The sequence below is a fragment of the Harpia harpyja genome, chromosome 7, assembly GCF_026419915.1.
Source record: "Harpia harpyja isolate bHarHar1 chromosome 7, bHarHar1 primary haplotype, whole genome shotgun sequence".
Taxonomy (NCBI): domain Eukaryota; kingdom Metazoa; phylum Chordata; class Aves; order Accipitriformes; family Accipitridae; genus Harpia; species Harpia harpyja.
Genome location: NC_068946.1, coordinates 14,117,387 through 14,141,080, shown reverse-complemented (window position 1 = coordinate 14,141,080; position 23,694 = coordinate 14,117,387). Strand labels below are relative to the sequence as shown.

The following is a 23,694-nucleotide window of genomic DNA, read 5'->3' as shown; positions in this document are numbered from 1 at the left end:
GGCTACGAACCTGGCAAGCGACATTCCCGCGTGGAAGATTCTAGTGATGTCTTCAAAGAGTTATTTAATCACAGGGAGCACAATTAAGGAGGCCTAGGAGCAAGAGAAAAGGGATTAGCAGTATCTGGGAAGAGCATTCATCACGGCGAGCAGTTTGCAGGGGCACATCTGCTGCTGACTCCTCTCTTCCAGATGCACCGGTTTTATTGCCATGTCAGCAGGATGAATGTTTACTCCCTTTTAAAGCCGTCAGGCAACTCAGATGCCGAAACCGTGTAATGCTAAACATGCTTGTTTTCTAGAAGAGGGGGGAAACGATGCTTAGAGACAAGGGAATTGCCAAAGCAGATTAGACTGGCCTTGCATATTCTGCTCCTGATGTGAGACGCCATCAGCAGCTCCAAAGGAGGCTGCAAGAAAGCCTGTGACTGGCAGTTGTGGGGCTACCTGTCTCCCTGCACACGTGCTTGGGAGAAGGGAGGGCAGGAGGCCTAACGACCCTTTCAAAATTCTTTGGGTTTGATAATTTAATTAGTTTAAACAAACAATTAGAGCTCAATTTAGCACTATCTCATTGCAGCATCCACTGGATGGCTGGACTTTCCCCCCTCCTGCTCTTCAAACAAGATGGCAGAGTTTTGGCATCTTACAGTAAAAATCATTGGGGCTGGCAGTGCCGGACCAGGTGTGCAATCAGGGATGGAGGGGTTGCACGCCGAGAAAATGCAGGTGACAGTGGGTGAGGGAGGGCACGCATGGGCATGTCGTTTCCAGGGTGCAGGGAGCATCAGGGCGCTGCAGGGCCCACGCTGGAGATGTGCATCTTGCCATTTGGCCAAAGATCTCCAGGGTGACTGGAGTTGGCTGGCCCCTGCTTGCAGCTGGGACTACACCTGCCATGTGGTGGCGGTGAATTACTGCCGCTTGTCTGAAGGGTGGGCTGTTTTATGCACCACCTACGGGAAGCAAATGTGAGGAAGGGATGTGACTGGAGATAGAAGGTAGAAAACCTCAAGCAGAAGCAGCGGCATAGCTGACTACAGATGGCCTGGAGCAGGCAGAATGACTCCAGCATGGTCCATGGCGGTTCCCAGGCAGTGGGGCTTGATTTGCGATACTTGGGGTGTCTGGGAGCTAGCACAAACACATGGAGAGGCTCCTGCCATGAGCAACATGGACAGAGGGTCCCCAAAGAGGCAGGACACTCACTACCACTCATTTCAGAGCTCACAGAAATTTGCCATCAAGTTTTGAGACAACTCAATTAAAAAAGTCAAACCAATCCATTCTCTATTTCAATGCAAAACAAGGTGAGAAACATCCCGGGGGAGTGCCAGGAACGTTTATCTGTGCATGCAGGCTGGTAGGGACAAGAGGTCAGACTCCTTTTGCTACTCAGCCATCGCCTTGGATGAACCAGCCCGTCACCAAGCTATGCTGCTGACCAAGGCTTTGCAGCATCAGTCTGCAAACTCCCAGCTCAAGAAGCGGCATCTCTCCTTGCTCAGCTGCTCATGGTCTTTGCTCCCACCACCACCCAGGAGGAACCTGCAGCCACCCATCATCACCCCGATATATTGCTGTCCCAGGCAGAAGAGCACAGCAGTGCTGGGCTTGCCTGTGCAATTCTGGGCAGAGATTCACACCCGTCCTGCTCCAACAAGAGACCTAGAAAAAGCCTCCAATCTTATTTATGGCAGAAGCAGGAGGTATAATAATAATAATTGGATGAAAGTTTGCCGTAACGGAGAGTGCACTGGCTGCAGCCCAAAGCTGCTTAATAGATCCAATTTCCATGTGACAATTCAGTGAAGGCACCAGAGAAATTCACATCAAATGGCTCTGGTTGATAAATAAAAGATACCTTCGGGACAGTGTGGAGCTGAGACCTTGGGTGGCAGCCCCCTCGCCACGCAGCGGTTTTGGGGTTTGCCTGGTGGATGTGGTCCTGTTGGGGCAGTCCCTGCCAGCTCCCATTTTGTGGCTGGCCACGCTCTGCCAGAGCGGCCAGTCTGCTGGCTGGTGGGAGCAGATGGTCTCTTTAAAATACAACCAATGCTGCCAAGGGTTGGCTTTTATTAGCTGCCTCGGCATGTGCAGGCTGCGAAGTGGCACCCATCCATCTCCTCTACCACCCAGCCTCACTGGTGTCCCGCTTCCCCCTGCCCCATGGACGCTGATGGGGATCACAGCTGACAGGAGAAGGCCTGCTGTTGGTTTTTTGCTTCGTGTTTCAGCAGGGGGAGAATAAAAAGTTTTAGTTTCTGTCTTAAATTAGCGTTGCGAGATCAGAGGCTGTAGCAATATTGCACAGCCTGGGCCCACCAGCTAATGAGAGTGCATCAAAGGCTCTCAGGGAGCCTTGCCGAGCCTTGCCGTCCTCGTCTCCCTTTTTCCAGCACGGGGGTATAGGGATGTGGGTGCAGGCTGTACACATGCCCCACAACCACGCTGCACAGAGGTCCCACCAGCCAGCTGGAGCTGGAACACAACATGCCCCCCCCCCCCCCCAGCCAGCATCAGGCTCCCCAGGGTGACCAGGGCATGAGGAGGGTGACAGCAAAGCCAGCCCTCAGCATAGGGAGCGCTGGGGTTAGCTCTTGCCCCATGCCAGGGCTGCCACCACAGACCCACTGCCAAACATTGCCAATTGCTGGCTGACACCAAGTGTGGGGTGTAGGAACATTTTTTTGGTAGCAAAGCTGGATTAAGACATTCTGCCCCCCTGGATAGCATCCCATATTGGGTGGGATCTGATTTTAAATGTTAATAATAAATTGCTCCTTGCCAGATTTTGGTATCTGGCCTATTCCAGTGTTTCATTCTGTATGTGCATTTTTGGGGGCTATGGTGTGGGGGACAAGGAATTGCCAACATGACTACAGAAGCAGTGAACTGCAGCATTAGGGCAAGTATAAACCTCCAGAACACAGGGGAAGAGGGAAATTTTTTCCACCCGCTTCACCCCCAGAGAAACCATGCTCATAATTGCATCCTCTGACCCCTCATTTAATTCTTTTTAAAGTCTTTGGAAGACACACATGAAGACAGCATATTATTTTTCCTGGGCAAATGAAATGATATGCTTTCCCCCGTGGAAATTATTTCTATTCTGCACCTTTTCCTTAACCCCACACAATTTGAAAGACGGCTGATTTATAGATTTTGAAGGCTCTCTTTTTCCCCATTGCTGCCAGAAATGAAACGGATCATGTGTTAGTTTAGATCCCGCACTGGATGAGATTTCTCGGCTGCAGACTGTCTGGGTGCAGGGCTTGCTGCATGTTGGAAGGCAGCAGGTTTGCTGAGCACTCCCCATCTCCCCCATGGACAGGGTGTGTAAGGACAGCGGTGGGAGAGGCTTTTAAACAGCTGCCCCTGTGCAGATGCAGGAAGGCTGCGGCAGAGAAGCATCCCTGCCTTCAAAGGATGACAGAAATGACTGTCTTCTGTGAAGTGGCTCTTGAACATGGGACACACCAGGGATTGCTCACCTGAAAAATGTGGCATACCTGTGAGGTCAGCTTTTTGGTAGTCAAGGTGAACTTTCTGAAGGCATCTTGGCACCAGCCAGCAGAGGAACCACATTCAGCATCTGTCCCAGCTGGGGTCCATCCCACTGCTTAAGCAGAGATGAGCTTCTCACACAACTCCTGGCTTTTGTGGAGGCTTTCTGCCACCTGTGGGCTGAGCTAGGGGTGCTAAGAACGAGTGTCCCCTAGCAGAGAGAGACAGAGGCTGCTGCGAGGACGCTGGTGGGAAGCATTGCAAGCCACCCTCTGCATGGGGAGAGAAAGAGCATCCCTGGCAGGACCCCTTCGTCTGACCCACCTGGGATCAGTGGAATTAACAGCATCAGAGACTGAAACCTTGTAATGAGGAAGCTTTGGTGTCGGGGAAGCTTTGGTGTCAGGGACCTTCCCAGGTCCTGGGAGAGAAGGGGGATCCTTTTTCCTCACTGCATGCCCCCAACTGACAGCCTTTAACAACTGTCTCCAGCCGTCGGAGCTAAGCTACACATTTGTGCTACCACTTTATGTGGCTTTTGGATCAGAAGACACAGTGAGTGGCATCAGAGGGCTCACAAGGGATTAAAAGAATTATTATTCCCCCCCTTTCTCTTCACACAGGACAAGGTAGGAGGAAGATGTGGAGGAGGCATATCATGACCACAGAAAGGGGCACTTGATCCAGCTTCCAGGGCGTAGAAAGAAAAATGTGAAGTGAGTTAAGTAATTGGTACACAGGAAGATGAAAGACAAAGCAGACAAGGTTACTTGGCAGGGGTGGGTGGTTTCAGAGTGTCTTTGTAATGCAGCCCAGGTAGGGTCCCTCACACAGTTGTTCTTATTACCATTAATAATTACCTCTACCTAATGCTTTCCTCTTTCAAGCCCTTTACAGGCACTTGCATACTACAGATGGAGCCAACAAAGATGCAAAGAGCACTAGAGGTAGGATCCAGCAAGAATGAGCCCTTTGGAAAACACAGCAAGAGGGAGAGGGGGAGAGACACCCTGTCATCACATCTGTGCTAAACCCTCCTCCCTGAAGGGGCAGACCTGCATTGTGGCATTCATTTGGGGAAAAACAAACAAACAAACAAAAAACCCCCACCCAAAACACACCACAAAAAAAGCCCCAAACAACAAAACAACAGGTTTTGCTTGTGACATGGAAAGCTTTTTCTGTGGGGAAGGGAGATGCTGTTATTCACATAAGACACTGTTTAGCTAACCTTCCCGACAGGCTAGCCTGGGGTACCATCTACCCTTTGCCAAATTTTGTGTGTGTCCAATGCACCCTGCTTTTATCATCCATTTCAGCACACCTTCCTCCAGCACTCCCCATGACAAACAGCTCAGGAGCTGAAAAATCCCCCCATGGCCATTCCTCTGGGACATCTTGTCCTTCCCAGAGTGTGAAACTCTCCAGGACTCGCACGTGTTTGTGGCCCCTGCCCTGCGATGGTGTAACAGCCCCACACAGGAGGGTTTCACTGACAAAGGGACCGCTCTGGGCTCCGGTTCAACAGGGAGATGAAATAATCCTAATGGCATCATCTCATTTGGCCTTTCTTTTGCTCCAGCTGTTCCTGCTTCTCCTCCAGAGATGCAGCTGCCTTTGAGAATAGCTGAATTAGAGGAGGAGAGGTTTTGGCATCTGTCTCCCCAGTGTCCCCTGCAATTTCTGAGGTGGCGGGGCTGTTTTCCTGAGGAGACCTGTAACACAAGCAAGACAAACGTTGGCTGTCTTGTGTGGTCATGTCTGGATTTCGGGGCAGGCTTTCCTGTTTGGACAAACGCAAGGCCCAGGGTGAAATTCAAGAAGGTGAAAATCCGCACGCTGCACATCCAAGAATATATCAAAGAGAATGAAGCTCCAGCAGCAATTTCCATGCAGCCCTGGACATGGCCACAGGCTCACCGGAGGATCCTCACCTTCACCTCATCTGTTCTGGCCTCCTATTTCTTGCAAGAGGGGCAGAGACTCTGCAGCTGCCAGGGGTGCAGCCCAGCCTGCGGGTGAGAGGCTGGGGCACGGGGAGATCGCAGCAAAGTGCAAAACAGTTTTCCTGAATTTCCTCCTAGAAAGGACTGAGTTAAGGGTTTGGGGAGGTTAAACTAAACAAACAAAAAAATATTAAAAAAAAAAAAAAAGCAAGCTGGAAGCATCAGCCCAACTGGATACAGTGTCTCCATGAGTGGCCAGGTTTTAGGCTGGGTTTAAAGCAAACAGGATTACAAGCCTACAGCAGACTCAGTCTGCTGCTTCCTCACCTCCTGCCACAACTTTGGTTCAGACACAAGAGCTACTCAAACAGCTCACGTTCCTCTGGGGAGGGTGGAAGCCTTGGCTGCTTTATAGTTCGTGGGCAAAACTGATAGTAACTCATTCCTCGTCCTGCTCTTCAGGGAGGTCTTCTCCATGGGCTTTCTTACAAATTGGGAAGGGGAATGAAGCCAGTGACAAATAGAGGTCCTAAAGCAGCCAGGAGACTCCTGGTCTCACTCCCAGGCTGCGAGGCTTACTTCTCTGAATCTCTTCCTTCGAAAACTTCTTGCCTTTACTGAGGACTAACTGGAACTCCTGTAGTTGAAGTGAGGAGTTTAACCTGAGCTCACCTGAGGGTGGTTACAGGCTACAGACACTTGCCCATGCCAGAAACAAGGATGCTCTTGTTTACTGGCAGTAAGTCAGGAGGTAGCCTGGCAGGGAGCCTCCAAGGGTCTTGCTGAGCCCATCCTCTTGCTGTAGAGGTTTGGCAAGTTCTTGGCAACAGGCTCAGCGTTTGCTGGGCCTGGGATTTCCAAACAACTTGGCACTCAGCAGCCACCTCAGACCTTGCACTGCTTCCATGTGTCCCAGGGTGCCAGGTTGTTGCCACTTTGGTCCTCAGTCACCCCTCCAGGCACTGCAGGTGCTCAGCCTGGAGCAGGTGTGGAAGAAACCCAAAGAACCTGGTGGCAAGCTGGTCTCCCACCCTCACCCCAAGTCTACATCCCACATGCCAGCAGACAGAGAGCTATGGGAAAAATCAGTATGGGCCAGGCCTGGGGAAGAAATGATTTGCAGGGCAGATTTGTGAGAGGCAGGGAGGCTGGGAATCATTTTAGGAACCAGAACAAGAGACTAAACCATTTTCTCCTTTCTGTGCCCTCATCCTGCAGACTTGCTCCTGTTTTGTCCATGCCCAGAAACTCTCACTCACACAGAAGGTACGGACTTCCCCCTTAAATCAACACTACCATTGAGACTTATCTCAGATAATTTACCCGAATGGCACAAAAATATGCTACTGCTGGAGAGACTCCTGAGGCTGGCCTGGCAAATACAGCGCTGAGCTTGGAAAGGAGAGAGCAGAACTGTCTACTTTCATGGGAAAAACAAACAAACAAACAAAAATTCCTCTGACATTCATGTGTTTCCCAGAAAAAAACCCTCATGTGGAAAACACCCAACACACACACACTTCCAGTACAGCCCTGCACTTGCAGTGGCCTTTGTTCACTAAAGGATACCCCACCTTATTTTGTACAAGCCAAGAGAGCCTTTCCAGGCAGCAGGACAGTGACAAGAAGACCCACAGAGCTGGCACGTAACGCCCAGCCCCGTGGCCTCCTGGCATCCAGCAGCAATGCCAAGTGGGAATATCAGCCTCCCTGCATGCTCAAGAGGTCCTTCCCAATTAGGTACAGGCGTGATGACAAGGGAATCTGGGCCACATTGCTAGAGGTTTTGAGATACCTGTCTCCTCTCACCTCTATGCTTGGGGGAAGGTAACTCCCAGCACTCCTTCCTTCTCCCCCAGCTCAGAGCAGGTGCTCATGCATCTCTTTGGGACACTGGGTGCTCAAAGCTCCCTTCTTCAGCCGCAGGGATGAGCTTTGTGGCTGGCTGCAGCCTTCAGTGCTGGGTAGAGTACAGTGCAGTGCTTCAGGACTGGGTGGAGCTGCAGCTGCCTTAGGGCCAGGGTGCAAAGGCATCTCCACTGAGAGACAGGGGAAGCTGCAGGAGAAGCATTGCACAAAGCTGTAGGAAAATGCAGGCAAGAAACACAGTCCACAAGAAGGGGTTTCCAGATTGCTGCTGATGTAGACACTCACCCCTCTTCCCTGGCAGGACTCACAGACATGCTCCTGACGGCTGTACCCTCCCACCAGAGCTTCAGACATGATGTCCACCTGGGCCACAAGCCCCACAGTCCAAGGATGAGAAACCAAGGAGATATGCAATAAATAATTCCTTCCTGTCCCAAAAGACTGTTAAAAAACCACACATACAAAGACTTGCAAGTAGCTTTGATGAAAGGCTGCAAACAAGTCCCTAACCCCAAGAAAAGAGTGGTGTGCTCATTTTCAGAGGCACAGCTGAGAGTCCTACCCATCTCCTGAACAGGTGAAAAGCATTTCATCCTTCACAGCAGCCCTCATCACTGCTGGGGAAATTTCACTGCCTTCAAGAGCATCCTTGCTGGGAAAAAACACAGCTTCATCAATATTTGGTACCATGGGCACTGGTCTGCAGCTGAAGCGTGCCACTGCCACTGTCCTTCCTCACACAAATTGCTGCAAATGGCTGAGGGATGGACCAGCCAACATGCAGGGTGAAAGGAAAAAACGCCCAGGACTGCTGCCTGCTCCATGTTGCCTGGAGGGGGGAAGCGACACAATGGAGAGATTACAATAAGCCCATAAATCAATGGGGGGAAAGCAGGGAGCATAAACACCAAGACGATCACTGAATACACAGGGGAAGTGGACATATAAGCAGAGGCAGAGCTTTTAATAAATATGCATTCCTGGGGAAACTCTGCTTCTGGCACCAGCAGAAGGTTTATCTGCAGAGCGGAGCCAGTTGGATAACTGGTGTCCCATGGGCAGGACCAGCTGGGCATGTGCACCCACTGAGGAGAAAGGATGGAGCTCATGAACTGCACCCCATCACCCCAGCCCTACAGCCCTGCCTGGCAGTGGGTACAGCTGAGGTGGGATGTTGGCTGATGTGGACAGGGAGTGTCTGTCCCTTCCTGGGGAACCCAGCAGGATTAACTGCGAGCACACAGCACAATATCTAACCCTGTGAGGAGTGTCATGATGGGGAAGCGGCTCCAAGGACAAAACAACCTGCATCACTTGCTGGCAGCTTTGCCTGGGCTCCTCACATGCTGGGATCCTGTTGCATGGCATCGGCGTTATTTCTCCCCTGTACCACCCATGTCCACTCTTAGCACAACCCTGGGCTTGTCCTGTACCCTGGCAGCAGCTCTTCTATCTCAGGGGCACCAGTGCTTCATGTGAGGAATGGGGGGCATCATCCCCACTAGACCAGGGACTAGTCACAAGCCAAGGGCACCCCCTACAAGGAGCCCATAAAAGTGCAATGGGAAGATGCACTTTTATGGGAAGTCCTGGGGCACTGGCCTTGGGGGAAGCATGGTGGAAAGCCACAAAGCAGCTTTGTCCTCAGCCCTTGAGGTGGTCTTTGGCTTGGCCATCAGACGAGGCCGCTCCAAAGGGCACCCTGAGGGACATGACTTTTGCTTGCAGTCCTTTAGGTCCAACCACTTGGGACTGGGGTTCACCAAAGCTGCCCGGTGTTACTGGGGGCTTGACACCACCTTTAAACATGTGCACATTCAGGGATGCAACTAAGCAGAGCCAGAGTGGGGAGAGGGAACATCAAATGTACCAGGTCCTGCCAGCCATGGCTGCTAAGGCAGAGAGGCTGCAAGGGGAGCATCGCAGCTGGAGGAGCCTGAAGACACAGAAGCCACGCTTCGGGTGCCTGTGCAATCACCTTTTTTTATAACTGTGCCCACTCCACAGGCCTCCCTTCACCTCATGCTGGATTAAAACCAAAGTGGCATCTCAAATGACTGCCCCAAACCTCCCTCCTACCTGCAAGCTACATTTTCTGGGCCAGAAATGTCTGACAACCCTGAAGGATGCAAGGAAGTCTTCAAATTTGATGTGGCAGCCTTTCCTTCCTTCATTACAGGCAGCACCTCCTCAGGGATGACCCCCATATTTACGCCCTCAGCTAGAAGAAGATGCTCTAGCAAGTGTGGAAACAGCCTCCAGCTCTGCAGAGGGACCAGGACAGACTCTAGCAGGCAGTTGGTAGCATAGCCGGCATCTGACTCCATCCTACTGCTTCCTAAATCCCTGAGTCTTTAAAATCACCCACCTCCTCAAAATCCCCTTGCACAGCTGGTTGAAAAGCCAGGCCACATGTGGGGTGAAGGGCCTGGAGGGTGCAGGGAGCAGGTAGCAGGGCAAACTCAAGCCCCTGATGTCCGCAGAGGCAGCTCTGCAGTGTGCAAGAGGAGATCCCTTCCCCTGCAGTGTTCTGCTTGCATAAGCAATGTTTATGCTATTAAATTCACAAAAGCAGTAACATCCCCAGCAATAGATGCCGCTCACGATAGCTCAGGGAACAGATAAGAATCCCAGAGATATATTATTCCTCTTCAAAGTCTTGGTCACAGTGACCTCCACGGATATTCTAAAATCAAGCTGTTTTAACTCTGGTTCTTTGTTTGTTTGTTGTTGCATCCGCTTTTTACAGAAACTTTCAAAGACCCTAAGCCCTGCTGTGTATCTACTGTTCACTAGGTTTCCTTTTTCATTTAATGAGGCAAAGACCAGTTAATTAAAAAAAGATCTCCATCTCCCAGCTGACATACTGCCCTTGGCCCAAGCGATAGTGCTCCCCCGCCCCATGCACAGAGCTATTGCTGCAGCCACCTGGGCACAATGCGAACTGAAATGGAAATAAATGCAAAGCAGAGGCTGTGCTGACAGAGACTCACAAGTGTCCCTTGGAACTCACTGAATTTGGAAGCTCCCGCCAAAATGGGAAGGCAAAGCGCCAACCACAAAGCGAACCCGGCAGAATGAGAAATCCCTCTTCTCCCTCCTCCCAGGAGATGAAAACCGGCCCTTTAAGGGGATGTGTTTGCACCGTACAGGGATCCAGTAAAGAAGTGACAAAGACAAACAAATTTAAAAAAAAGGAAACAGAGTCAGTTTATTCCCCATTGAACACCGAAGCTTGGGCGTGTTACTGCTCTGGGGTGCAGCACAGTTCTGCAGCATCCTCATGCTGCACCCCTGGGTCAGCCCTGGAGATGGGACCTGTGCCTGTGCATTGGCACTTCTTCCAGTGAGGTCTCCATCACGCAACAGGAGATGCAGCTCCAGACCCTAACCCTGCAACACATCCTTCTTGCTCAAGCTCCTTAAGTGTGAGTAGGAGGCAAAACTTGCTTTTCCCAAAACAGGCTCCTTCCTTCCCGCAGGGATCCTCTGATGGCAAGACCTATTTGGCACTCCCATGTCTCCTCCCGGACGGGACAAGTCCTGGCGAGCACAGCCAGGACCAGCCTGTCTCCTGGAAGGGGCAGAGACCAGAACGGGCAAAAGACAGGCAGACTGGGGAGCCAGCAAGTGAGCATCCCAGCTGGTGAGAGAGAGAGGGGATGGGTGCTCTCATGGAGCCCACAGCCCACACTGAAAAGCTCCACATCCCTCTCCCCACACCATTTCTAATGCAGAAGGGCTGCTTCTGAAGCAGCAGACACACACAGCTTCATTCAAAATCTCTCTGTGTAATTACAGATCCATGGTTTCTTCTGGGCTTCCACTTATTTAATCATCCTTTCCCATCTGCATTTAATACCCTGAGCAGAGGGCAAAAACACAGCCTTTACATCCAGAAGGACAAGAGTTCCCTGCAACAGCTGCTATATTTAACAAAAAATACACTGGGTTGTCACGGCAACCCTGGTTTCTAAAAATAGAAATGCCATATACAGCACAGTCGAGAGCACAGGCAGCGCTAACGGAAGCTGCTTTAATAGAGTGCTGGGAGATGGAAGTAAACTTTTATTCTTCGTGGGAATTGGTATCAAGCAAATCATGCAAAATCACACAATCCTTTACTAATTAAAACCTTGATCCAGTGCAAAGGATCACCATTTCCTTTGGCTCAAATATTGATCCACGCTCTCTAGTGCCTCGGCTAAAGTGTGCTTCGGGGAGGGGGCTGAAGCAAGCTGGACTGGCCGAGCAGCGATGAAGCTGGCATGCCGGCGCTGGATATGGTTGCTTTTCCTCCTGGCACTGACATGCCTAGGCCCAGCGTGGCCAAGCAACCGGGGCTTCGGCATCAGGGCAGGTTCTGGCTGCCCAGAATGTTGGGCAGGTTGTCAGGTCACCCCCAGCCAGCAGATCTGTTTGGGTAAGGCTGTTTTGGTAACCTCAGTGCTTACAGCTAGTGCTCAGAGGAGCATCTGGTCCTGCCTTGCTTGCTTTAAATGACCTACAGAGCAGGTATCAGAGCCATGCTCAAGATATATGGGTTTCCAAATGGCCTTTTCCCCCTCCACCGACAAAACCAGGTCTCCGGGCGTTAAGTCAGGCTCCCCCCAGGGGAGCCTTCTCCTTTCTTGCTGAAATACAGACCCCAGCAGCACGGCATTGTTAGCAAAACATGCAACAAGCACCCTACAGCATGAGCCAGCTGAGCATCTTCTGAAATCTGATTAGCAAGGCTGAGTAGTCACAGCCTGCTTATGAACAGCAGTTGCTTCCCATTGCAGTTTAAGTCTCCAGTCATCTCACTAATTCTCCTTGACATTTCTTGCTCCAAGTAGAAGGCACGCGTTGCCAGATGGCAACCCCCCAGCGTGGTTTCCAAGCCCCGCTTCCCTGGATGAGAGGATCAGCTGCACGCTTGCTGCAGAGTTCCCTGTTATAGCTCTCCCCATGCAGCACAGGCTCCTAGGAATCCTTGAGCATTGCTGTTGAGTGCTGTGTGCTTTCTGGATGATGCACAGCTCTGCTTGACTTCTGCACCATTCTTTAAAGGAAGGTGTTGGATAGCGAGGAAGGGCTCTTGAAGAGGAAAATACTTCATGTTGTTGTAGCAGTATGTGTGAGTGTTCATTTTTTTTGCCCCTTAAGAAAAAACAGATTGACAGTTCTGATGGAAACCTAAGTCAATCCAGTGCAATATTTTCCCTATTTCAGGGCTGATAGCAGCAGCCTTGGAGGAAACCAAGAAATCCTGTGTTGTGCATTTGTGGGACTACCTGCAGTGGTTTGCAGCAGTGCCAGCACTTACCCAGCACTTAGTGTCTGCCTCAGTTTGCTGCTGCTTTTGTGTTTCATAGGTTCTTCCCATCGCCTGTAATATTTGGAGTTTTCTCAGTGCCTTTCAAAGCAGGATCTTGAAATGGACACATTTAGGCATCTGTATAGAAAAAGGAGGCTTAGCGTACTTTGTGATCTCCATGGACAAATTCGCCTGTCCAAGGACCAGAGGACTCATATGTTCTGAAACCAATAAATAATTTTACTGCAGGTTGAAATAGCGTTGAAGGTGATGTCACTTGGCTTTAAACCTGGGTTACCCTATAGCCCAAACCTTGAGCTGCTAGCTGCAGACACTCAAGGCAGCTCATGGTGCCTAGCAAGTATGCAACCACTAATCTCTTATTTTTACAAGGGCAGATGTGGCTGTTGTTTCTGGAAGTGTAGTTTGTCATACAGGGTTTAAGTGACTGGACCATGTCACATGCACAGATGAAGCCTGCAGCTGAACCCCAGGGACAGCTAGTCCTTGATAGGACCCAGTAGAACAATCCTGATGAACTTCAGACCTTCTGAGCCTGCCCTTCAGACCTTGTGGCTGAAGATCATTGCTTTCCCTGAGAAAATGCAGCATGATTAAACACTCATCAGGAGCATCACTTGCCTCGTTGGACAGCTTGCCAATGCCATGTCAAGCCCACAGGCCCTCTCTATGGGCTTACATGCCGATTCATCGTGTAAAACTAAACCCCTTCTCTGTGCACACTTGAGTACCAGACCTTGCCAAATGCATGAATCCACCTTCCCCACTGCTCATGCAGGGAGACCAAGGGGGTGAATACTGGCAAGCAGCAGGGGCTCTCTTGACTCATTGCATCTCACACCCATGGTGGACGTATCAACATTGCCTCCCCTTTGGCTTGTGGTAAGGGAACACCTCTCCCTTCCATCAGCTGCGTCTCTGCCTCTGGGTTTGCTAAATACACTCGCATGACACAAGCAATGCAACAACCCATTCTGTGACCCCAAACTGGACAAGATGAAAACCTTTATGTGGGTCATTAAACTGATAAGTGCCCAGAGTGTGTTACTGTGTGATAAATATCACTCTTCCCATACATACTCACCAAGCTGGGGTTGCAGGCATATCCAGCTCACAGAGGCTGGCCCTGCCACAGTGCTGTGGCTGCCGAGAACCTGGCCGGAGGGTGCTGCAGCAGGAAAGAGTGTGAGAGCATCAGCGCAGGCTTGGCGGGGGGCCTCGCTCAAGGACTTCAGGTTTTGTTTGCTTCATCCTGCTTTATCCTGACCCAGTTCCTGGCCAATCCCAACTTGCCGTGAGCTCACTGCAAAGGGTATATAAATAATGGATGTTTCTTCAACTCCCTCCACCACCTGTGCTGTCCCACTACAATTTTTACTCAGCATCTTTCTGCAGCCTCCCTGGGTCTCTGGAAGCAGAGCACACTTGCCCTCCTGTATTTTACCTCAGGTCTGGCCCACTTTTACACCTGCCCTGCATCCCTTCCCCCTGCAGTGCCCAGTATTCAGACGGATGGTGTTTCTTTAGCTTACAGCCACTGAAGGCCACACACTGATGGCTGTATCAGCATCACAGCAGCACCTCCTTGTTACTGACAAGGGCAGTAAATTCATGGCACTTAGTTACAGTGCACCAATAAATCCATACCTTTGTGATGTGTGAAAGGAAGGGCTTTAATGGTGAACATTCTCCAAAACTGGCAAAATGGAAAAGCGTGTGGATGGGATTTAAACTAAATGCCTGTGTGACGGCAGGTGGTCCAGCTCCTCAGTCCAGCACTGAGCTGGACCAAGAGGATAAAGCAGAGGATGCTTGCTGCTTGGAGCCGGAGCTTTTAGAGCAGGGCAGGGAGTTAAGTGCACAGATCCTGTTATTGCTAATGGTGTTTGTGTTTAGAGCTCCCCAGGTGTTGCTTTAGAAACTGCCATGCCCAGGCTGTTAACCCAGTCTCACCTGCTGTTTAGCTTTTGGTACTCAGATGCAAAATTGCATTGTGTTTGGATGTGCGGGGCATGTCGTGAAGTGCTTGCTGCAAGTGCCGCAATTTGCCTCCCGTGCTCCTGCCTTTCAGCTGCTTGAAACAAAGAGGAGATTGAGCAACAGCATCTCAGGAAGGGTGGACAAGCAGGCAACAGCCCAACCTGCTCTCCTTGCCCAAATCTCACTGACCTTATGGGAAAGGGGAACCCAGTGGCAGTGCTGAGAGGTCTGATGGGTGGAAACGAGAGCCCCTAAAGAGACTTCAGCTCAACTCCCAACCCTGCATCCCCACTCCAGTGACCCCCTCTGGCAGCCCACCCAAACAACTGGTCACAGCCAGCTCTCAGCACTGGGTACATATAGCACCCCACAAGGCCATAGCAGCAGAATTATTATGCACAAAGCTTAGTTGCTTAAGGTCCTTCAGTGTCCCACCTCATCAGTGGTCAGTGCACAGATGAGCCATGCCTTCATGCAGGAAGTAGGGGGAATTTCTTATGCTAACTTGTGTTAAAGAGAAGAAACGTGGTTCCCCTGCTGCTGGGCACTGCAGCATCCCCTTCTGGGAGCTTTTCCTCCTGGCATCTTTCTCAGAAGAGATGAACTGAAGATAATAAAAGATTTCATGAGGGCATCCTTCCCTCCCCAGGAGGATTTCCATCACTCAGTGAGGCCAGACCACATGTATATGTGACAGCAACCTTTTGGACACTGCATGTACAGACTCACCCAAGTGATGCTCACAGTCAGGTAGGTGCTTTCTCAAGGAAACGTGGCTTCTGACGGCACTGTCCCAGCCTCGACCTGCTGACATCAGCCACAGGTATGCAATAATAATCCTGCACAAGCCCACAAGGCTTCATCTACACAGACTGATAAAGCATTTTGCCAACACATGGACTGTGTGGCAGTTGTTCTCTGAGAGTCGAATGCAAGAGAGCTCATGAAAAGTGCTCAAGATTTACAGGGATGAGGCAGAACAAGCACAATAAGGTGCTTAATTTTGATGTGGATCTGGCCAGATTTACCTCCTATGCTTAGCTGGGACCCCTGGAAGAAACTCTGTTGGCAGCACACTTCCAGCCCCAAAGAGACCAAGGAGACGCATCCCAGCAGGGCCAGGGCACCAGCACATCCAGGCAATGCCTCCCGACAGGAGGTTGACAGAGCTCACCCCAGAAAGCTGCATCCCAGGATGTCTACCCATCACAAATCCTCACTATCCTCCTGATCTCATGCCACCAAGCTGGCTCAGGTTTGTGGCCTGTCCTTGCAGACCTCCCTGATGTTACGGCATGTGTCCCTCCACTCCCATGGGCTGGATGCAGTGGGCACAGCCCTCTCCCTTCTCAGTGTCGTGGTGAGGAATCGAAACAACGGCTCAGCCTCGGTCTGGGATTTCTCGCAGAGCAATGAGTTGTGGCTACTCGCCAGCACTGGCTTACCTGCGCAGCATCACTCGAGACACGATGGCTCCCTTGTCCTGCTGCTGGTTACCCGAAAGCAGCTGAGCTCTGCCTGTCTTCCCCTCCAGCATGGTCGGCTGTGTCCCCTCCAGTGCAGCTCCATAGGCCAGCAGCAGCAGAGGCAGGAAACAAATTTTCACTGCCCTCCTGGGGGTCTGTGCTTTGGCCCCCTCACTCTCCTCCTTTTGGCTTTTAGACTCTGGCTTGGAGAAACAGCATGCCCATATCCCCACACACATCAGCACTAAAAAGCCTCTGTAGAGGAACCAGGGATGGTCACGGGCAGCACAGCCTCTGTGCTTGTAATAAATCCGACCTGCTCTGTACTTGCCAACATACCCTGTGTGATGAACATGCCCACTTCTGGCAGGCAAAACCGGAGAAAAATCACAGCAGGACTTGCATTTCATTAGGAGTCTACAGGGAACCCACATTACAAGCCAAAGGACACTCGGTACATCCAGCCTGCTGGAAATTATATGACCCCTTCAATGACAGGTAGATCTGCAGAGATCCCCAGGATGCTCAAAAGAGCTCCTCTATTGAAGGAGCGTCCACTCAGAGATGCAGCATCTTCTGGTACAAATTTGGCCACGTTTCTTATTTCCAGGAGTTACAGCTCAAGAAAGAAAGAACATGATTCATTATTAAGCCTTCTCATTGGCAGGCATGCCCTCTAAAATAACAGCAGATGTTTGCTTCTCCCTGTCCCAATCTGCATTGTGTGCATTTGTATTTCTAAGATGGTTTTTCTTCAAGAGACTTAAACAATTCCTGGGTCAGAAGCAAACAAGAGACACCATGAGCCAAAACTCACTATGTTAGGGGCTTCCTAAGCATCTCAGTGCACAGTTTCAGCACGTAATGTGAGAGAATTTCATGCACTACAGGAGATCAATAAACCTTCAAAACAATGACCAGCTACAGCAAATCCTCTCCAGAGCACCCAGCAAACACAGATCACAGCTCAGCCCACAAAAGGCGCATTGCAGCTTCAGTGTTACACATCAGGTGAATAGCAACCACATGCCAGTTCAGCCACTGAGGACAAAAAAACCACATCAGCCCTAAAATTCAGGTTTTGGGGTCTGGCAGGCTGCAAGGTAGGACCTGCAAAGCTGTAGCATGGTTTCACCATTTCCCTCTGTTCCCTTGTCAGATTATTTCCCATATAGATCTGCAGGCACACACCTGCCATGTGGCTCCACTGATGTCCCAAATGCAATGGCAGGAGACAGCATCCTGCACAGGAACTTCGAGAGGGGTCCAGTGGGATGGGAAGCACAAGCTACGAATCCAAAAAAGCACCACGGTGGCCTTGTAGGGGACAAAACCTGCACTTCAGCCAAACAGGGATTTTGATAAAAATCCCTTTTTAAAATGCCTTCTTCAGAGCAGGGCATTTTGCACGTGCAGATTTTCCACTGAGGAATTCCTCATTTTAGCTATGTTTTCGTAAGAGAGAAACAAAAGGGGTTGCTTTTCCAGTCCATACAGGTTGAAGGCCATATGACCAGACCTGGCCAACAGAGTAGAGCCAAACAAGCACAGAGCTGGGACAATGTATCTCAGTGTAACCTCTCACTCCTGCCTTTTCTTGAACAAAACCTGATATAACCACCCTGAATTTTGCCTCAGATTTCATTTCTTTGCTCCAAGTTCAGCTGGGTCTATCTCCAGGAGCCAGGAATCAAGTAGCATAGCTATTCCAAAGTAAATTGTTCTACAATTGCTTTTCCATAACAAGATGGTTGTTTTCTTAGGGCAAACCACTTTTATTCTTGAGGAAAGTGTCAGCAGGAGGAATAGCCAGAGAAAACCTGGCTATGCTGCTATTCTGGAGCTATTATCATCAGGTAAAAAAGCCAGTGAGTTTCCCCTCTACAGTGTTTGTGACCAGGCCAAGCTGGCAAACAGGAATGACCCACTCTTTAACTTTTCCTCAGCTCGGTTGAGGATGTCAGAGTCGGGGTTCCCTATAAATACGCACAGCTTGGGCTGGGGTTGTGGGGAGAATGCTCTGTCTCCAAAGTGAAAGGGCAGAGAAAACGTGGAGCTGCTCCAGCGAGGGAGAAAACGTCTATAATTAATGTAGTGGGAAAATTACACGTTTATATAGCCCCCCCCAACACAATAGCAGACAGCCATTTCCTGCAGGGCTGTGGACGCTTGCCAGCCCACAAATAAATCACAAAAACACAAAGCCAACAAGGAGGAAAAGAAAGGGGAATTATCACATAGGATGCAGCAGTCTTTTGTACCAGGAAAATAATCAGCGTCTCCACCAGACATCTATTGTTTATCAATAACATTCTCTAACACTCCCGCCATTTGAGTCTCAACTGGGGAGTGATGTTCAAACTGAATGATAGAGGTCTCCTTGGATTTTGCAAGCTCCAAAGGCACAACAAAGTGGTAGCTTGGGAGATGTACTGACCTGCCCTGAAGGCATTTGTCGGACCAAACCCAAAAAACCACAGTGAACCTGATATTAAATAGACTTTGGCATGGGTGAAAAATGGAATAAAACCAAAGTTCCCCATTTTTCTCCAGGAAGAGGGTGCCTGGTGTGCAAGGATGGAGGCACTCAATGGTCTGGCAGCACCTCCAGAGGGACGATGTCCAGTGATGCTGGAGATTAAAAATAAAGGAACAAACAGTTTTAGTGAGGACTTGCAGTCCTACTCCCACACATTTTCCCTTCCCTCGTCTTTCCCCATAGAGGTTTAATGGCACAAGGTCCAAAGTCACAGCACATTCGAGTCAATGAGAGCCTCTCCATTGACTTTCAACTGCCTTTGGCTCAACCACTGGGATCATGACACCAGTTTTATGACTTCCCCTGTGGCTTATGAAGTTGGGCTTTATCAGCAACAGGAGACTGGAGGAGAAGGTCCATTAGTGGGTTTCAGAAGGGCATTTCCTGTTTTCTTCTTAGCCTGGGGCTGTGTTAAATGAATTACGTGTGTGCGCCATACTTTCCAGAATATATTTTGGCTACAGCAACACTGGCAAATGCATGAGCACTCCCGAGTGGTTTTTTTTCCTACCTCTGCTCCATGTGCTGTAGGGTGAATGCCGCTGGCCAGATTCCTCATGGAAACTGTGCTGGGGCACCCTGGGGCTCTGGCTAGAGGGGTCTCATCATGCAGGTCTCTCTGCCTAGCCCTGGTACCTGATCTCAGGGGTCCTTTACAGCACAGCATCAGTCATGGGTTGACTGGCTTCCTCTGAGCCCAGCTGCAGCAGCTGGACCTGCTTTTGTGTGAGATCCGTGAGAGGGTCCCCAAAATGTTTTACTGAAGCAAGCTTTAAGTTGAAGTTCTTTAGGTGGCACCCAAACCCATCCTCTGATGCTCACATAGAAGCCTCTCCACCACCTCTTTACATGCTAGAGGAACATTCAAGTGTGATCTCTTGGGCTGAGGTTGGTTTATCTCACTGAGCACCTTTATTTCACCGCCTTGCCACCAGACCTCCGTCAGGACCAGAGGTCCCATGACCTGGAACAGCTAAGATGAAATTCCTCCCCCAGTCCAGGCTTGCTGACCCCAAATCCTCACACTTCCTGCTCTTGTCCTCCCATTCCTGGGAGGCAGAGGGGAAACACAGCTGGCACTTAGCAATGTCAGGGGATAGAGCAAAATGCTTCACCACACCTCAGGCACTTAAGCTTTTCCTTTCTTTCCTTGGCCTGCTTTAAAAAAAAAAAAGATAAATTGTATATATTGACACACACACAAAAGTGAAACATTTGTTTAGGAGAAAATCGTGTTTCTCTCGCTGGTTATTGGCTGCCATTCAGGAGGGAGGGAGAACAGCAGCCCTTAATATCTGCCTGTTCCTCAGTGATTTGTGCTTTTGTGTTTTGAATGACATATATAATTCTGATAAAGGTATTAGTGTATTTCCTAGACTGAATAATAAATTACTAAATGCAAGGCCCTCTATTTATGCACTTTAATGCTGAGAACTTAAATGCAAAACACTAAAGACATTCAACTCTCAAGATCCCCACAGTAGATCTCTCTGCACTGCACAAATGAAGTACCCAAATTGATTTGGCTGTATTTATGCGGTGCACATTTCAGGGATGAGGGCAGGGCCTAGGGCAGGAATGGACATTTCCTCGATGTTTCTACAGCACTTTGCTCAAAGCTGTCTCAAGCCCACCCTGCAGTAGTGAGCAGTATCTGAGAGCAGTGGCTCCTCAGTAATATCCTCTGAACTGGGTACATAGCAAGCTCCCTCTTGAGCTCATTATAACTAAGTGGCACACAGGAACCGATAAGCACATTCAGGATAAACACATCTGGAAGCGGCTTGCTAGCTACAAAGAAATGCTTATTAACACACTTTTTTAGGGTAAAAATGGAGCAAAACTAAAATACGGCAAGCACAGTTTAGAGTTTTCATTGAGCAGGGAGGGAAAGCAGTCCTCAAACCAGAGCACTCAAAGCTGCTTTGACTTCTTTTTTCAAACAGCAGACTAAACTTTTTTTTTTTTATTTGTGTTTCCATTTTCTTTTAACCAAAACTACTCCTATTCTGGCTTTGGCTTATTGAAAACCATAATTTCTGAACTGGAACGAAGCGCTGAGATTTCCACAGCACGAAGCCCCGCCTTGCTCTTTCCCCATGGCTCTGCCTCGCAATCAAGTGGGTTTCAGAGGGGCTTGGCAGGGCACAACTTACTCCAGAGTACACTGGCCCTTGGACCCACCTATGTTATCTTTCTGAAAAGGTCTTGACTGCTGTCCAACTCACTCAACTCAACCAGCAAATGTGCTGGACCACAGCTGGAAGTGGGTGAGCCAATGCTGTGTATTCGGGAGTGCCATCCACCAGCACCTGCCTGCCGGCAGCCCTCGGCATCCACCCTCGATGGACAGGAGGTGAAGGGGCCAGCATGACCCCAACCCACAGCTCTGCACCCCTCCTGGACGCAACCTTCCCCTGTGGGCATGGGGAACAGCTACCCTGTGTTGACCGTCCTTCAGTCAGAGCTCCTTCTTTCTCCAAAATGAAAGCTAGGCTCACTCCAGTGCAGACATCGGGAGCCGAGGTCCTGGCCAGGGGGCAAGAGGTCCTGCCAGCCCCATGGCTGCATCCCTCTCTGGGCTGGGCAGCTGCCTACAGCAGGCATGGGTTGGCCGATGGCTAGCGCTGGCGCTCTCCAGGCAGCTATGATGGCACATACCAGACAACACATTCCCCACCAGTTCTCCCTCCTCCCCAAGCAACAACTGGGGTGGTTTTTTTCCCTCCTCCTTGAATATTCTCTTTCACGTTTTGGCCCAAGCTCATTCTCCTGCTGTTTTGGGGGCTGCTGTCATTTCTTCACCCCTTCCCCCACCAAAGGAGCTCCTGCGGATTCACCCTTTCCTCCAGCTGGGAATCCCTGTGGATTCACCCTTCCTCCATGTGAGAAGGGAGACTTAAAAAAACCCCAACACCTCAAAACCCCAAACCAAACCCCGTCCCATGACTAAAAGTCTCCAGACAAGTAGCATGCTGCAGTCCACATAACTGCATAAACTCAGTTTAAAGGCTGTGTTTAAAGAAGTAGTAGGATGATCCAGAGTCAGCAAGTGCTTGGTAATTCAGGCAACAGTTGTCAGAGCCTTCTGCCTTTGTTTAGTGTCAATATATTGAAGGGGAGAATTTTAACAGGGTACAGCTCCAGCAAGACGCAGCACCCTTACATTAGCTGAAAGCAATGTGATCCTAGAGAAATGCAGATGGCACTTGTACACATGGCACCCAGGGCATGAAACTAATGAAAATAATAATCAAGGTGGACCCTGAGCTGGGCAGGTGGAGAAGAGTAGAGGATGGGCACAGAGGAGAAAGCTAGGTTAGTCTGTCTGGAGGGAAGGTGGAACGAGGTGTTTCAAAGAAGGATGAGGTCCATGAAAGCCAAGGGTTGGCAGAATCCCGCAGAATTGGGTAGTAAAAGCAGAAGCCCTTTGCTCGCAAATGCCAGGCCAAGGAGAGGGTAGTAGAAAAACCAACACAGCTGGAAAATCCAATGCTTAGTGCATTGGTCATCAAATGCAGTGTTCCTAAACATGACGGTTACCAAAGGCTCCGGTGCACAGGCATGGCAGGGCAGGGGATGTGTGACGCTGCTCCCGCCTGAGGCGTAGGCACAGATCAAACCAGCCAGCTGCTGGGTCACGGAGCAGAAAGTGAATGCTGCAGGGCCAAGGGATGCAGGGAGCCTATCCGGGATGTGGGCAGAGTCAGCTGAGCTCTAACAGATTTCCACTGCAAGACCCCTTCACAAAAAGATTGAGTGAGAAGCATGTTTGGGTCATGAATGAATAATAAATAAACCAACTTAATAAAATGCAAATGTGAAGCCTGGACACAAGCATAAGTTACACTAGGTCTGGGGCGGAGCCTGCTATGAGGAGACCAGCAAGGGCACCCAGAACCTCCTTTCTCCCCGCGAATGTGTCTCGGTCACACTTAGTTGTGGAATCTCAACACCCCACCCATGTCCCAGGTCAAACACAATGGAGGGAGCTGCGTTACCCCAGGGACAGGGTGGTCTGGGAGGTTCAAACCTCTGCAAGGATTTCACCCCTCCACCCCAGGCGGAGCCTGCCAAGTTCAGAGCGGTGCTGAGCTGCAGCCTAGCACGCACACCTACAGAGTCACACAAAAAAAGAACATCTTTTCCCCTTCACTTCTATAAACAGGAAGAAAGAAAACCCTCCAAAAAATTGGTTTAGGCTAATCCTAAAAAGAAAGTTCATATTCTTTAGCTAGATTTCAAAAACAAAGTCTCTGTTTGACCTGCAATGTTTAATTTGACCTAAAATCTTTTGCTTTGCTTTTAGTTTCTTGGGTACTTTAAGGAAATGTACCAATTTTAAAATCAAACAATAGTTCAACTTCTGGATTTTTTTTTTTACAGCCCCCTATAATGTGTTTTCTTTGTTTTTTTAAGTAACTTTAAGCAGGCACATCACGAACACCTTGGCACGGTGAGGCTAGCTAACCAAAGCCATAGGACATTGTCCAGGCCATGTCCGTGTCACTCTGTGTAGTCAGTGGACCAGAACTGGGAGAGGAAGGGCCATGCCACAGTGCAAGGTGGAGGGTCTGCCTTTGGCTGCCTTCCCCAGCTAAAACCACAGCTCAGGCTGGAGGCTGCTCCATCCATAGCCCAACAGCTACCCTCCCTGCGGGGCATCGCTTGGGGATGCTGGGGCAAAGACCATTCCTTCCAGATGCCCTCACTCACTGAGAAGAGCCTGAGTGTCTCAGCCTGGGGACCTGTGACACGATCTTGTCTCCTTAGGCCATGCCTGTGTGGCCCATCTGCTCCATTCGGTTCATAAGATGTTTTCAGATGCCCCAGTCCTCCAAGGAACTGGCTTGCTATCGGATTTAATAGTTGGCCAAAACCAGCTCTCACCTTGGTCTTCAGCAGCTCTCCCACATCAAGGGGGTTTAAAAGATTCCCTAAAGTAAGGGTCTGACATTGCCCCAGTAACAATCCAGGAGTGTTGGCTGACTGTGAAAAAGAAGATCAAAGCCCTGCAGCAGCAAGTGGCACTAAGACACATTCCGTTGAACCCTTGGTTTGAACAGG

At 50.0% G+C, this 23,694-nt stretch overlaps 1 long non-coding RNA gene across 1 annotated transcript; it reads right to left on the bottom strand.

Annotated features, from left to right (window-relative positions):
* Nucleotides 1–10,507: 10,507 nt before the first annotated feature.
* LOC128144500 (uncharacterized) lies at nt 10,508–18,621 on the bottom strand. The gene is made up of 3 exons (XR_008236099.1): nt 14,596–18,621; nt 13,727–13,945; nt 10,508–13,216 (listed from the first exon to the last, which is right to left on the bottom strand). It is a non-coding gene; the product is annotated as an uncharacterized LOC128144500 (long non-coding RNA).
* Nucleotides 18,622–23,694: the final 5,073 nt, after the last annotated feature.